The sequence below is a fragment of the Anser anser genome (genome assembly GCF_964211835.1).
Source record: "Anser anser genome assembly, chromosome: 13".
Classification (NCBI taxonomy): Eukaryota; Metazoa; Chordata; class Aves; order Anseriformes; family Anatidae; genus Anser; species Anser anser.
In genome coordinates, this window is record NC_139734.1 from 14406579 (window position 1) to 14422845 (window position 16267).

A 16267-nucleotide genomic window follows, 5' to 3' on the forward strand; every position below is an offset into this window, starting at 1 on the left:
GTGCAGAATTGCCTGCATCAACAAGTTTTTATTTCCTGTCTCCAGCCTTGTTGCAGTGCAGAACCAATGGCCTGAAATACTGACGTGGTATTGGTCCCAGCATGCCAAACTACCAGGCTTCTCCCTGATCAAACCCTTCCTAAAAATTCATTCCAGGGTGATGTTGTCCAGCTCCAAGCCTGTTGCCAGGATTTAATAAGAAGCTGCACGTGGAACATCAAGCTACAGGAATAACCAGGTTAGTGCCTGCAAAATTGTCAACCTAGATAAATGACCAAAATGACCGAATGTCAGCTGTGTGGACGGTGACTGTGACTGTGTTTTCCACAGTTTGCAGCTAACTCTGCTTGGTTCTTCCATACAAAACTACATATATCTGACCTTCTGCGGCTGGTGCTCTCCAGAAGTGTGATAAGCTTTGGAGTTACCTGTACCTTACCTGGGAGAAGGGGAGTGTGGATTCAGTAGCTTCTGAAAGTCTGGTCTTGTTGGGTTGATAAATTAAATGAAAAGAAGAGACAAAAACAACTTCTCATTGTCATGCTGCATATTTTATTTTATTTTATTTTATTTTATTTTATTTTATTTTATTTTATTTTATTTTATTATTTTATTTTATTATTTTTTGGTACATAACAATGAAGGAGGAAAGTTCACCCTGTTGTTAGGAACAGCAAATAAATCAATGAGTCCCCTGGAAGCTCAGTCCGTGATAAAACAGTAGTTAGGGGCTGTACAAACACTTAACATGAATAAATCTGGCTTGCCACTGCTGTGCTGCAGCTGCAGAGCTCTCCTCATGCTGGATAGGTAATCATTGAAATACTCCCCTTGACAGGAAAAGCACAATTTCAAACAAACAAAACCTATATTTCAGAATAGAGAGAGCATGAAACCCCTGGGCAAACCCTTTGCCAAAGCACGAGCTTGCCTCACAGCAAAATAAACAGGAGGCACTGGTAGTTTCACAACATGGTCCAGAGTCCCAAGATGTGATCAGTTATCTGGCAGTTGGGATGGTGAGAGGGAAGGCAGCTGGCAGCAGCGTGCCTGCAGCCTGGCACACTGATAATTTTGGTGGGTGATCTGCCTTCTTGTAAGAGTCTCATAAACTTCATTAGACTTTGAATATGGATTCCTTGCACAGACCAGGCTTGCTGGATAGACTTAGTGATATTTATTTCCCCAAACATGTTCTTAAGTAAGGAAGTACCTAGAATTATCTGAGTAAATGTTTCTAGCAGGGGGTAAATTCAGTTTGATGTAGCTCCAAAATATTACACAGAATTAAATCTGCTTTCTTGCAATAGAGAAAAAAATAGTTCTGGCTAATTAATCTATTCATAGTGCCACTCAGTTGTTCTCCGTGATTGATGACAAGTGTTTTTGATATTAATATCCTGGTTCTTAGATTCTGTTAATGTTTTGGATAAGTATTTGCAGAAAACAAAACAAAGATCTAGTTGAGAACAGATGCCCTAATTCTAATGGAAGAACTTAACACCAGCTCCTTTAAAGCCTGTTTCTTTAAAGCCCACTTCTGATGTGGGCTCACCACTCCCCCTGTATGTTTTGCAGTTTTTCTCTGTCTTTGGCATACCCCGCAACAGAGACACAAGTTTTTAATTACCCCATCAGGCTTTCTTCCCTTCTTCCTGATTGTTGCTACCCCCCCAGTTATGGTCTATGATGATCTTGATCTTAAAGGAGCTAGGTTATGCATGGGATATCAGGAATAACTTGCAAAGATGCACACCATTCGGTGTTTGACACCATCTCTTAGGACTGTATTGTTTCTTCCATACCATTTCCAAAAAGCACCATCTCCTGTATAACAAACCGAATATGTTTTGTTTTGTTTTGTTTTGTTAGTGATATTGGCAGGAGCTGTCAGTCTAAAAGGAATTAGATGTGCCACTGAAAAGACAAGCATTATTTTTCCTCATAGTCCCCCTCTAACTTTATCTGAGTGTTGCCTCACTAAGAGAGTCACACGTAAGTGAACATAATTATATGCTAAAGGTACACATTATTCAATAACTCAGCCAAGAACAAGGATGTAACTTTTATACATCAGAAAACAGTACAGGAGATTTATTACTAAGCTGCCAGATAAGAGGCTTACATTTAAACAGACATAATTAAAATTCATTTAACTTCATTCTGTAGGCACAGAGTTACACTGATATCTGTCTAACAGTGGCAAAGCCTGTTAAGGGCTGGTGCAGCTTCCTCAGGAGTCAGTGACAAAGGAGTGCTGGAGGCAGGGTCAGCCCTTCACCTGTCTGGGGACGATTATTACAATAAACAGCATTTATGGAAATTCATGTCCCTACAGTTAAAAATATTCAATACAAAAATCCAGTAGGCAATCCTTCTACTGTGGCATTATAGACAGGGCATTTTCTGATACATGTTAAATTCGCAATAATCTGCCGAAGTACTGCATTTTCAAGAAAACAAGGCCTATTGCCTTCCTTTTGAGTTCCTGTATTCTATTAGTTTGTAAAGTCAATATTCTGTGAGTGCATATTATCTTCAAAAATATTTCTCTGAAACTGTATTTAGAAGCCATATCAAATAAAACTAGCCTGTGGCGTAGATCAGGTTTGAAATACCTGCTGTCTGTTTGGGCCTAACTTCTCTATGGTGTGCGATTGTGCAGAAAGTCCCACTGGGTCAAATGTGTTCCCTGTTGTTGTCTAAATAGCAATCTTTTTGAAAGGGCCTTTCAAAATGTCCCAAGCATTATTTCAGACAGTAGCCAACACTGATATTTCAGATCCAGCCCATGCTTCAGTCTCCACTTAAAACCTCCATGGGACTTTTCATAAGGGCACTGGTTTTCCCCTGTGACCTTTGCCAAAATTTTACCTTTCCTCACCCAGCTACTTCACCTCTGGACGTAATGAAATAAGAATTCAACCACATGCTCTCAGGTGCTTTGAGAAAGTTTGTTCATATTTCCGCAAAGCAGTAATTTCTAAGCCTTGTGTTTATCTTTTGCAAGGAAGGGAAGCTAGTATCTGTGTTAATGAGTGCTTTTAACCATAAATAATCACCTAAGAATGAGCATTTTTTTGTTTGTTTTTGGAAAGAAGATATTCACTAGTTATGTATAAACGAATCTTCACTGGACACATTTTGGCATCTCACGCAGAATATAGTAACTACATTGAGTATGCAATAAAAATCATAAACTGACCATGATGACTGTATCAGGATACTAAGCAGGGGTGGATGGATTTGTCTGCTATAGCCAAACTTTCACTGTGTATGAAGCTGTGAGGAAATCCTGAAAAAGAGGCAACTGGTAAATGTTCAATATATTTAATACTTTACTCCCTCATTTGGAGAACAAAGAGTTGCCTGTTTCATACTACTGGTTTGGACAAAAGCAGGGCACAGAAACGTGTAATCTGCATTTTCTGAATAGTCAAGATCTACAAAGATGATTTCATGTCTCTAGCTCTTTTATGTTGACATGCTAGCAAAATCTGACCAAAAATCTGAAATGTATTTTTTGCCAAAATTCATAATCAGAATCAAAAATATACACAGTTCTGTTGTGTGGTAGTGCAATATGAACCATTTGCCTAATATGAACATAGGACTCCCACCATAGAGCGTAAAATAGAACTAATCCTTTAAACCAGTATAAAATTACTACTCTTATCTCCTGAGAGCTAGTCTAATAAACTGATGAATATGTACAAGCTTCTGACATCCAATGAGAAATTCAGATATACAAGGAAAATAAAAGGACAAGGGGAAGAGGGTCTGATTCTTCTCAGGAAGCCGCTCCTGCTAATGCGGAGTGGAAACTCCCACTGTGAACCATGTCGCTTCCATCATGTGGAACCACTCTGTGAGGTCTTTTCATTTTGTAGCTTTGGAAAATTAACTAGAAAACAGCTTTTTCTGATGGTTTTGACAATGAAATGTGTTTTTCTTTATTCTGTAATGATTAGACTGACAGTCTTTCTGTAAATAATTCATAATGTGTGACTATGCATTTCAGATATGGAAATGTGCACCTGTAACATTGGTAACATACATAAATATTCATTACAATGTTTTTTGTTGGGCAGTTCTAGCTAAGTATGTCCTACATATATTTAATTTTTGAATATAAGAGGAAGAATGATCTTATGTTGGTGTGCGACAGATCTAATTATAGTTTGTTAGGTTGCTGTCACCTTTCTGCAAGTTTAATTTTCTCACAGTGGTGGAAAATAGTTAAACACACACAAAAAATGGGACGTGCTATTGTGTTATAAAAGACTTAACACCTTGCATTAATGTTGCTGTTTTATGTCTGATTTTTTTACTTTGTGCTGTTCTCACCTCTGGGCACAGACATGATTTGCCTTTCTGACCTGAAAAGGGTCTTGTGTGCCTGAAAGCATATCTGCTTTTCTCCTAAAACCAGAAGCATTCAAACTTCAACCCACATTTTCTGCTGAGCCCAGTGGAAGTGGTAGTGTCGGGCTGGTGGCACACCATGCTGGGAAGCATGAGGTCCTTCATTTGAGATGCAGCTTTCTGGCCCAACTCCGTGATACACCCCTGGACCCCTGGCTCGTTCTCTCTGTTCACCTCCTTCCTCCCAGAGATGGTTTTTGCTTTTCCTTTCTTAGTTCAAGGATTCTCGTTTGTATTAACTTCTGTTCTCCACCACTTCTGCGCAAAAGTGTCTCTAAGGCCCTTGGCTTCCAGAGCCCTTCTAGCAATTTTTGGTGTGAATCTATGTGCAGCAGACGTAGAAATTAGGACAGAGATGAGGCCACCTATCCCAAATCGGACAGCTGGAGGCAGGGCACGGCAGGGCTGTGGCAATGCCCCCTGCCCCGGAGCACAGAGCTCAGGGTGCAAGGATTCAGGCACCCCCGCACCCTCACGCTTTTTGTAGGAGCCAGTCTCCGGGTTGGCCCCCGGTGTGCCCACCTGCATCCTTAGCACCAGCATCCTCAGCACCGGCCGGGTGCTCGCTCTGGACAGAGAAGGTGAGACTGCAAGGGGAGCCCGCGTATGGAAGGAGGGGTGCATGCACTGGAAGGGGCAGGGATGCTTGTAGGCAGAAGGCATGCCAGCTTGCGGAGACGCACGCAGGGGAAGAACGAGGAAGGCTTACGGGAGCGGGGCAATGCGTGCGTGGGAGCGGGATGCGTGGCTGCACGGAGCGGGGAGGCTTACGGGGCAGGAGCGGGCGGGCACGCAGGACACGAGGGATGCGCGTAGTGTGGAGCAGGGCAGGGCAGGGCAGGGCAAGGCAGCTCCTCCCCGCCCTGAGTGACTCTCCCGACGCCTAATCGCCGCGCTGGGCCAACGTGATGTGCAGCAGCACGGCCCAATCCGGCCGGGGCGGCGGGGCCGGGGCGAGCCGAGCGCGGGCAGCGGGGTTGAGGCACGGCACGGCACGGCTCGGCACGGGGCAGCACGGCTCGGCTCGGCGGTGAGTGCTCTCGGCAGCTCTCCCAGCGCGGCTCCAACTTGCGGAAAGTTGCTGGCTCTCGCCCCCCCGGAGGAGCGCCAGCCCGGGCGGAGCATCCTGCCAGCAGCGGCGGGGCGGGAGGCTCCCACCGGCCCTTCTCGTCCCTTCTTTTTCCCTTCCTTTCCCTTCCCCTCCCGCCGCCCCCGCTGCGCTCCCGGGACAATGGGGGCGGCCCCGGCCGGAGCCCCGGGCGCGGTGCGGGTCCGTCCGCCCCTTCCAGCCCCGCAGCGGCGGCGGGGCGGGGGGGGTGGTGCAGCTCGTCCCGTTCGTCCCCACGGCAAACTTCGCCCCCGGGCCGAGCCGGGATGCGCTGCCCCCGGCCGCCCGTAGCGGTCTCCCGGCCGCGGCGTGGCCGGGCCCGGGGCCGTGCCGAGCGGGGGGAGCCGCCGGGGCCCGGCCTCTGCCAAAACTTGAGGTTTTGGGGTGAGCCGCTCCCGCTCCCCCGCTGCAGAGCAGGACGCAAAAGGGGGATTCAGCCGGCGGTTAACTTGGGTCTCTTGCGCAGGATAGCGCGGCAGAAATGGCGAGGAAACTGGAGCCGGCTTCCCGTCTGAGCGGAGGGGGGGGTGGAATAAAGCGGAGCGGTGGGGCAGGCGTGTGGGTTTATTTTTGTACATCTCTAATTGGGACTGGGAGAGGAAGTGTCCCCGTGCTCCCCCGGACAATGGCTTCTTGTTGGGAGGCTGGGGAGGGAAGGGGAGCAGCGGGGAAATCCTCAGGAGGTGAAGCTGGAGGCTCTCCTCTGCACAGGGGAGGCTGGAGCAGCCTGGCACCGGCTGTAATAGCATCAAACCCTGATGCTAGTAGAGGTAACAGGCTCCACAGGCATGACTGTGCCCCAGAGCAAGTTTTACATTTTTATCTGAGTGAAAATAGTGGTGAGACACGTGGAAGGGAATCCAGTCTCCAGTTAATAGTAATCCTTCCCTGGGAGAGGCTGCGTGCACTCCGTAGTAACATTCGTACCTTCGAGCAAGGCATCACTTGGATTCCCTTCTTCTTCTTTTTTTTTTTTTTTTTTTTCCTTTTCAGGAGAGCTGTTAGTATAGCTCTGAGCAAATGCCATTGAATCAGCCTGGAGGTTGTTATTGCTGTTACACAATCCCAGTGGAATGCCTGTGTGCAAACTAGAGCTGGGCTTCCTGTTTTTGGTCAGTCTGTAGAAGAGACTATAAAAGATAATAGATATCTCAGATAAATTGCTTTTGCATGAGAACTTGGAGCCATTGTTCAACCAGTAACACTTGTGACGCCTCAAGTGAGCCTGGTAACCTGAGAAGAAAAACTCCTTAATGCTGGGAGACTTACGCAGAGTAACTTTAAAGACAACAGATGGAACCTGGATATAAAGAGGGAATAGTTACAGAGATCAACATATGTTAGTGCTGTTCATAATAATGTATAGAAATTCAATCTGTTTTGAAAAGAAACCGTGTTCAAAGAGGAGCTGCTGGTAGTTTGTCAGTGGTGAGCAGTGTTTCTGGGGGATTAGCAGACACAAGGCGAATCCCCTGGGCGCAGTCTTCTGTAGCTGATTTCAGCCCCAGGGGAGTTTGATGGATTTCAGTGTGGGGTGTGCCCATGGAGAGCTTAATTTTAAGATCTGCTGGTTTGCATTTGAATACTTTTTGGAAAAATATACTTGAGAATAACTTGCTAAGAGATATCTTTTTGAAATGCTGCTCTTATCGCTGCCCATTAATCTTGCCAAAAGTTTAACAATTTGAGGATGTTGCTTAGTTGTAACTGAGGTCCTTTGAAAGAATTCTCTGTGAAAGATGAATTACTCATTCTTTGTCTGTGTTAAGAGATCATAATGTGATTATTAAATTGAGTTATTCAGTGCTAGATATAAAGAACTGCGCTTAACCAGTGTCTTTGTTCTCTTATCAAAGCTCATCTGACAAAAGTTTTCCCTCCTATAAAGAATGCAAATACCTCCCCAGATTAAAGAATGCCCAGAACTCTAGAAACCTATTTACTAGTTTTGTCTAGATTAGTTTCACAGTGGGGAGGGCTCTGGGGACTGAAGACTTCATTAGGTATTTGTCTGATAGATGCTTGGATTTGGGATAAATGCAGAGAAACTCCTTCCCCTGGGGCTCCTTTACTGAATTCTCTGCTCTGGGTTTCAATTGTTGTGAGATTAAGATGGCGAGTGAAGGAATTGCAGCCTTGTTAAATGGGTTTGATGCCACATCCACTCATGCGAGATCTAGTAACTCTTTCCTGTGTTTACTTGGCTCCTGTGCAGCAACTTAACTTGCTTCAGAGAAATGGAAACACAACTGTTATGATTTCAAGAAGTGAATGAGAATTGCGTCTTTTAATCATTGGTCATAAAGGATGTTAGGGACAGTAATGTGCTTAGCTGCAAGTGATCTAAGTACGCACTTCTATAATTAAACTTGTGTAGTAAAACTGCAAGTTCTCCATGTGGAGCATCAGTGCGTTTGGGTGCATTTTCTGCTAATGTGGATAGCTTACTACATTGAGAGAAGAGAAATGCTTTCTTTTTTACGTGGTTGATGGTGATATTGGGGAGGGAGTGCCTGTGATATTTCTTTCCCTATATAGTATCTTAACCCAATTCCTTATTAAATTGGTGGTAATGATAAGTAGTAAGTAACCTGGGTCACCAAAGACAGCCTCGTTTAGCCTCTGAGTTGGTGGTTGGATGGTAGTAGTTCACTTGGTGCAGTTGACCAAGTACACCCTATCTGTGTTCTTGGTAAACTGTTTTGTATGACATTGAATGATAGGTGCAGAAACATGAAGAGGCTGTGTTGTTTTTCTGTTTTCTTTTCTTTTTTTTTGGGAGGGGAGGGAAGGGGGGAACACCACCCTAGATATTTGTCTCACAGCAACTTTTTCAGATTCTTAAGTTATAATGTCTTGCATCTCTCCTTTCCTTTTCAAAATGCCGAATGCTGTAGACCAGAATCCTGTAGAGAGATTTGTCCCTCTTTGGGTACAGGCCTGTTAGCTTTGCCTGTGGCAAAGGAAGTGACAGTAAGGCAGCATCTTGCCTATTTGTGTTATTCCGTCACAGGCTGGATTTCATGTAGCTCTAGTAGTGCCCCATAAAGCACAGTCCCAGCTCAGGCAGCACCCTAGAGCAGAGGCAATTTACGATGCTGTGTTTAATGGATTTCAGTGGTGACTTGCAGTGCAGCAAGGCAGGCTGGTTGACCTGATGCATGGACATGGGAATGGTTTGGATCAAGAAAGGAGTTAGAAAGCTCATATGGAAAATGATGAACAGTATGGCTTCATGTTCCTCATTGTTGCTTTACAGTTTGCAAACAGGTGGACTGGTTAAATTTGTTTTATTTGGCTGCAACTTGGTTTAGCAGTGTGCTACATAATAGCAATAAACAGCAGAAGAAACTTACGTTTGGGCTTTGCATATTACCTTTACCTCTATGTGTATTAGAGCGGTAATTCAGCATGGGAAGGCAGATTCTCATCTTTCTGCTCAGTGCCAGCTGTTTAAACATGTGACTGACAATCTATCAACCTGCAATAACAGATTAATTTTTAACTTATTGGTTACAACTGAGAAGTTCTTTGCCATCTTGGGAACAGCTGCAATATGATAGGTTAATGTTTATGAACTAATTACTAAACTTTGTGTACTAGGTACTATTGAATATGGACATTGAGCAGTTAAAGAAAGTTGCTAATTGCGTTAAAAAGCCAAACGTGAAGTCAGAAATGTCTACCACTAGGTCTGTGTGAATGATAGAGTTAAATGCTGAATTTGAAAGAAGTTCATCAAATAACCTTAACATGTGTGCGGAGCAAAACATTCTCTTCATTTCAAGTAGATTAAAAAGAGTTGGTCTTAGTTTTGCAATGAGGGTGATGCAAGGATGTATTAATTTTTTTTTTGTTGGGTTGCTCTAACGAATGACACAATATCACCTTGTTCTCTCTCCTATCCCTGCCTCCCCAAACCCTTAGATAGGCATCTGTTGCTGGCATCTTTTCACATATGTTCCTGTTGACACTTTGGGAATGGGAGCATTGCACAAGCAGCCGTGGCTGTGGCTGTTTGCTGCGACCAGCTCATGGCTGAGTTCAGTGTGCAGCACTGCTGGCTGCGTGGGGGTGTGTGGACAGACTGTCCCCTGTGTCCCCCCCCTCTGCCAGTCCCAGAGACTTGCTCAGCCTCTAACACACCATCAGCTCTCCCTGCTTGCACCATGAAAGCCCTTTCCAGCCCGGAGGTGCCTCTGTTCTTGTTGCTGGTGTGTGCGTAGGTGGGAAGGGTGAGAGTTGTGATCTCAGGTCTGAAGGCAGCTGAGTGATGGTGTCACAAACACCTGGGCTCTGGGTGGTGTGGCTGGGAGAAGCAATGCTTACCGACCATCCTGGAGGTGCTCTGAGCAGAGGCAGCTCAGCTGACAGTGAGAGGCTGTAATCGCTGTCAGCCATGTGACTGCTGCCCATGAATGTGCTACTGTTGTGTCTTCTGCTCCACACATTTGGGTTTGTGTTCGTCTGGATGTGCCGTTTCTTTTGAGCTTATTGGATGGCAAGGGGTTTAATGAAGGTATCCCTGTTGTGGTCTGCTCTCGGGGTGCTGGTGTGTGTGGGATGCTTTGGGGGTGGGTTGTGCTTACGCATGCCAGCATTTAGTCTAGTTTCCTGCTGAAGTGATGGAGCAGGAAAACAGAAGTCTCCTCTTCAAAGGCAGGGGGTGGGGCTGGCAAAGAGGATGTGCTGATCTGTGCTTTGCCAATACCATGCTCTTTGGTCCCAAAGAATTACTGGTGGTGGAGGTATTTAAGATCTTCACATGGAGGACACAGTTGACGGCGATGCTGCCAACAGGAGAGGCGTGCAGCACTGGGGACATGGTGCTGGGGCATCCAGCGGTCTCCTGGGAGCCTGTAATCTGTTGGCTTTTTTGGCAGTAGATTAAAAATGCAAAGAATGACAAGCAAGTCCTGTCTGGCCCACTTGCAAGAATTATATCATGTGTCTTCCTCTAACAGCTAGTGGTTCAGGTCTGTATTTTGTGGGTTAACGCTTGGCCTGCTCAGAGCTGGTTTTGTCACTGGGTTTGCGAGTGGTGTAAAGATGGAGAGGGGGCCCGTGTCCTCAGAGGAGTTGCTACTGGCAGAGATGGAGCTATATAAAGCCTTTCTTTCCCTTTTGCTTGTTGCCTCCTGTTAGTTTACCTCTAAATTTCAGCAGCCCTGCCCTCTGGTTTGCCGTGTCCAGGTGGAATGTGCTCCTGCACCACCATGACTGTTGCCACAGGGCACGTGCATTACTGACACTGGGGAAATGGTGTGGAAGAAATAAAATAATTACTGGTTTGACATGCAGCTGAGGATGTGGGAAGCAGGATGACTCTCTGAGATGTGAAGCTCTGGTTAGGACTGCGGCCGGTTGCTCACGTCAATCCATATGGGCCATATGCTTCTAACCAGCCTCCTTGTCTCATTTCCTCCTTTGAAATGCTTACAGCTGTTTCTCCTGCCTCTTCAGTAGGTTTTTGTTCCTGTAAAAAGACTGACAGCTCACAGATGCTCCTGGGAGTCCCTGCATAGCTGTGAAGAGAGGATACTACTGTGATCTTCAGGAGAAGATAAGGTGTAGTCTCTCTGCGGGAGGCCTAATTTCTGATGTTTTGAAGTAAGCTTTATTTTGTTTGTTTCTTTTAAAGCTGAAAACAGTTTGGTGTGTCATTCACTGTTTCCCTGATCATGTAGGACACTTTGTGATGGAAAGTGAGAGACCAGGTAGTAGGTGCTGTCATCTGTTGTACTGCAAGGAAGGTGGGAATGACACGGTAAAATACATGTCTGTGTCAAACTGGGTTGAATGCCTTTACCTAAAGGAGTTGTTGGGACGGTGCCTGTAACAAGTAAAACCTAGTGGTCTGTTTATGTAGGAGGTCCATGTGATTTTGCTCTCATTTAGGTACTGAGAGCATATGAAACATCTCTGCTCTTGATGGGTTGCCTGTTGGCCGTAAACTCTAAGTAAACAAAACTTCTATTATTTTCCAAACCCCGGGCCACTTTGATGACTCTGTATTGCAATTTTTTTTGCAATCCTAACGTCAGAAAAAAAGTTGGTGTCCCAACAGCTGTTGCACTGTTGTCAGAAATAGAAAGTCTTGTTTGGGATCCTGGTTGTATGTAGGTGGCTGGAGACTGCTTCCCTGTCGCATTCTCCCAAGGCTCTCACTGCAGTGCAAGGAGCCACAGGTTGACTCTTCCTCCTGTAGAAAATAATGCAGGGCTGCACTCTTTTGTTCCCTGCCCATGTTTTAAATGGTAATTTGTAAACTGCTTTCAGAAATAGAAAATAAAGTAATTCTGATTTATGTTCTTTTACAGCCTTGTTCTTTAGACTTAAAATACACAGGATAAGTCTGGCCCTTCCCTCTATTCACTTTTCATAGCCACCTTTGTTTTTTTAATTTATATATCTTTTTATTCTAAATTCCTCCCCAAAATAGAACAGGCATCAGCCTGCAAGAAAAGGCTGCCAGAGGTTGGTCTTGTGGGTTATAGTGGCTTTTTGGCCTGGTTGGAGACTGAGCCCCACCCGACATGGGCTTGGATTAAAAATAGCCTTTCTTTTCAGCAAGCTGAAAACTGTGTACAACACGTTCATGTCTTGGCTTCTGGGATGCTGGCATGGGGAGCCTTTCGGCTGCAAAATGGCTCAGAAAATCTGTTGCTAGCACACCAGAAAGTGTTATGGTGACCTGTGTCAGGAAGGTGCACAGCCAGGTGTCTTCTGCCCATGTGGCTATTGCAGAGATTGAGTCAAGTTCTAGCCATGCTTCTTGCACAAACTGAAAGAGTTGAAAGCTGTAGGCTGGTGACCACGGACTCTGCGGTCTGGTGGCCTGGAAAGAGCTCCTGGTCCACTCTTGTTAGTGAAGATGGTTGGCTAGATGGGTGGAATAGATGCTGCACTGCTGAGCCACAGATGCAGGAAGCAGTCAAGGGCTTTTTTTCTTCCTTAAATGCCTACCTCAGCTTAGGCAGTTGTGAAAAAAACTCTGGCAGAAGTTATTGTGCTTCATTACCTGAGATGGAAACGTCTTAGTCTGGTAGCAAGGTGTTTCATGGGTGGCAGGAGGACCCTGAGGCTCTCCTCTCTGGAAGGAGAGCGCGGCTGGAAGAGTCTCCTGGATGGGGAGGTGCTTTCACAGAGCAAAGTGCAGTGCTGCCTGCTCGTATGAACTTGGCAGGGAGTTAGGTGAGAAAGGGCATTTATGCCGCTCACTTGGCTGGGGGCCGTGCATTCAGTGGGAGATAGCAATCCCGGTCCCAAAGCACAACCTCTTACCTTCCTTTGTTCATGTTGACCAGCATTTTGATGCCCAGCAAGAACAGCAGCAGTGTTTTGGGGCTTCTCTGGCATTAGGCTGTCAGTTTAGGTGTGCCCCAGCTCAAGAGAATTACAAGGGCTCACAGACTGCTTCTGCCCTGTAGCCTCCCATGCTGTCCTGACTGTCCGCTCCCTCTTCCCTCCTCTTAGAAAAGGGGAAAAAAAAACGTGGGGAAACAGCCATTAAGAGCAGGAGGTTGACCAGTGCCTGATGTGGTGCCCATCTCATGCCCTCTGCCATGTATTAGAAAAGCCAAGCCCCAAAGCCAAGGCTTCTTGGGCAGGTGGGAGTGGTTGGCCCTGGGACAGCAGAGGGAAGGACCGAGTGTCTCCTTGCTTTGGGCATCAGTTCTCTGCCTAGTAAATCTCAGCCGTTGACTTCTTGCCTTGTTTCATGCTGTTTTCCGTTGTTGGCCAGGCTTAGGAGGAGGCAGCAAGTTGTTTCACAGAGCGGTAATAGTGCCAGCCACTCGCTGTCCCCTGCTGGAGACAGTGGCATGCAGTGCCTGCGGGATGTGGGGCTGGAAGCCCCTGTCCATGAAAGCCTCCAGCTCGGTCCTGAGCCCTGACAGGTGTTTTGGATAAATAAGTGAGCAGGGAGCATGAGGGAAGAACAGAGATGGGAGGAGGGCAGGGAGCCCCTGTGTGGTGCCTGTTTCACGGCTATTTCTGACTAGCATGCTTCATGGGCCTGGAATGGTTTACGTGACCTTGATGATCAAACGTCTCTCTGAAATGCCTTTTTCTCTTCAGTTTTCTGTGGACTCCGCCTTGGCCTGTTCTGTTTCTGGTTCTTCTAATCTAGGCTAGACTGTATTTAAAAAAAAAAAAAACAACAACAAAACTTCAAGATGGGAAATATTGTCTCGTTTACAAAAACCTTTGTAAACAGTCATGAAACTGACTGAAGAAGGGCAGTAGGAGGATTTTTTCTTTTTTTCCTCCCAGAGTCTAGGGACAGAGCCTTCAGCTTTTGTCTAACTTAGTCGCATGTTTTTACTTTAGCTGAGAGTCAAGGGGCTATTAGTTCACATCTCAAATACTTAAAGTGGAAAAACTGACTCCTGCAGTTTGCAGTTATTTCTTTACTAGATATTTTTGTGCTGAAGGGAACTGAGTTGTTTTTTTTTTCCTTGAAAAGAATGTTAGCTAAGCTGCTTTTAAAATTATATAAGTACAGGAACTTAAATGAGGCAACTTGAGCAGTTGCTCACTGCAGAGGCAGGTCAAGACAAGGAAAACCTGCAAAATACCAGGAGAAAAAGCATAAAGAAGAAAGTCTGATCTGTGATGTCTTTGAGACAGGCAGAGTGACGTCAGAAGTGCTGCTGCTCTGTACCAGTTCTTCCAACACCAGGTGCTGGATGAGGCTGCAATTTGGGGAGATGCTGTGCTTTTGCAGGAGGTGTCAGTGGACACCAGTGCAGCAGCCAGGGTATGCTTGGCTCTGGCATGCAGTAGGTAATCCTTCGCTTGCCCTGGGGCCTGTTTGTGGGGCTCCTGCCCGTTTTATTTGACAGAACTGCTTCTTTCGCCTTGGCTCCAGATGATGGGGAGGCTGTCCTGCTAGAAGAAGGTAATTAATTGCAGAGCTCTAGGGAAGTCCTCTGGATTCCTACTGGAATTATAGCATCTCATTGAAGCGGCGGGAAACAAAGCTTAAGGAAAATCTCCTTTGTTCTCCCTTTTTTTAAGATCGACATATGAAAAGTATTTTGATGGTAGAAGGAGAATAGGAAGGCACGTGATTCTGCACTCAAATTTATATATGTGGGACAGATTTTTGCCAATGTGTTAGGGATTAATTTAGGGCTCTCCAGAGTTGAATGCCCAAGATGTTTAAAATGCAAGTTGAAGACCTGGTATAACAAATTTGCTCCACTTCTGGATTAGATGAAAGGTGAAGCGTAGTATTTGTGGAACAAGGTTGCACTGTTACCTGTGTGTCCCTTGCGTGTTCTTCTGTGCCTATTGTGATGGAATCTGCAAATTGCAGCTACAATCCTGCTTTTCTGTATGCCCTTATAACACCTTTGTAGCTTGGTGTTGCAGGAGTTGATAAGATGAGGTGTGATCCTGCTTCTGCATGCTGGAAGTCCCATGTAACACTGGTACGTTAGTGGCAGGAATATTGGCCACAAGCGATGCTGTTTGTGTTGACAGAGTGGTGAAATGAGTCCCAGTTGCTGCCCTGCTTTTGCTGGGAGAGCTCAGGGCAGCCCCTCCCAGCAGGCGAAACTGCTGGGCGAGCACCGAGGCTTTCAGCATTTCCGAAACAGCACTAACCAAGTGGAAACTTGAATTCCAGCTACCCATCCCTGAAATTGGCATTCATACTTCATGAAGCAGTGTTTCAGCTGGGTCATTGGCTAAACAACATCTGAAAGATCATAAATCCTGGGTCCTTGTTTACGCTGCCATTGCAATCTTATGTTCCTTCCTGATAATCAGCCAGGAAGGGTCTGTGGAGCGTTGTTTGGGTTTGGAGCAGGGCTGTGGTTTTGAGATTCCAGGATGCTGAGTCTCGTCCCAGGGACAGGCTTGGATGTTGTCCTGCCTCAGAGCCTCTGTAGCAGGACCCTAATGAGCAGGCTGATACTCAAGTCTGTTGCTGTTTTCGTTGAGTTAAAACAGTGTTTGCTTTTTGCTGTAACTGCTGGGTGGCTGCAGTGGAATATACATAGTATATATTCCACTATAAATCCTGTAGTTAAACATTTCCTTGACCCAACATAGAACAAGGTGCTTGTCTCCAGCTGGTCACAGGAACGAGGGAAGTGAGTTCAAAAGCCATATTGCAATTAAGCTCTTTCTTCTTGAATTCTGCATAAAAAGTTTTGCCTCCAAAAACAGATTGAGGACTTTACACACACCTTACCTATTTCCTAAAATAAAGTTATCCTGTTACAATTGGTATGGTGCAGACAGGGAAGGGAGGAGGTTTGCCCTGTCTTTAAGATTTTTTTTCTGTGATAGCAATGCTTTGAAGGAGGTCAGCAGAGAACAAATGGAAATACAGCTACAAATGTATTCCAGTCTTCGTGTGCTACTAGAAGTAATGACCAAGCTTGAGTCTTTGTTTAGGTAAAACTCACCTTTCCACAGAGGAGAAAGGGGAAACTGGGCCTTCTGAAAACTGCAAGTATTTTGTGTAAGTGTCCCGAACGTCTGTCTGACCTAAACTTTAGCCTGTTCCTTTCTGCTCTGTTTGGCCAAGACTGGGACTAAGCTTTCTTCGGGGACATGGACGGGAGGTTCCAGTGCAATCCTGCCTCTGCCCTGCTGCTGCCTACCCCTTTGTAACATTCTCGTTGAGCTAATTTCCAGCTGGTCTCTTGCCACTGTTTAATATAAACCAAATGCTCTAGCAAAGGCAGCGTAGTCAGACTACTTGTTGAAAAACTGAAA

At 45.6% G+C, this 16267-nt stretch overlaps 1 protein-coding gene across 5 annotated transcripts in view; it reads left to right on the forward strand.

Moving 5' to 3' along the window:
• PLS3 (plastin 3) overlaps window positions 1-16267 on the forward strand; it is a 55886-nt gene continuing 39619 nt past the window's right edge. Inside the window, exons 1-2 of one of the 5 annotated variants that reach the window (XM_083797203.1) lie at window positions 1-238; window positions 10997-11143. The gene's annotated coding sequence lies outside the window, so the exon portion shown is untranslated. Of the gene's footprint in view, window positions 239-5304; window positions 5456-9520; window positions 9748-10996; window positions 11144-16267 lie in introns of those variants that run through there. The other 4 variants (XM_083797201.1, XM_083797202.1, XM_083797204.1 and 1 more) reach the window with 4 other exon arrangements.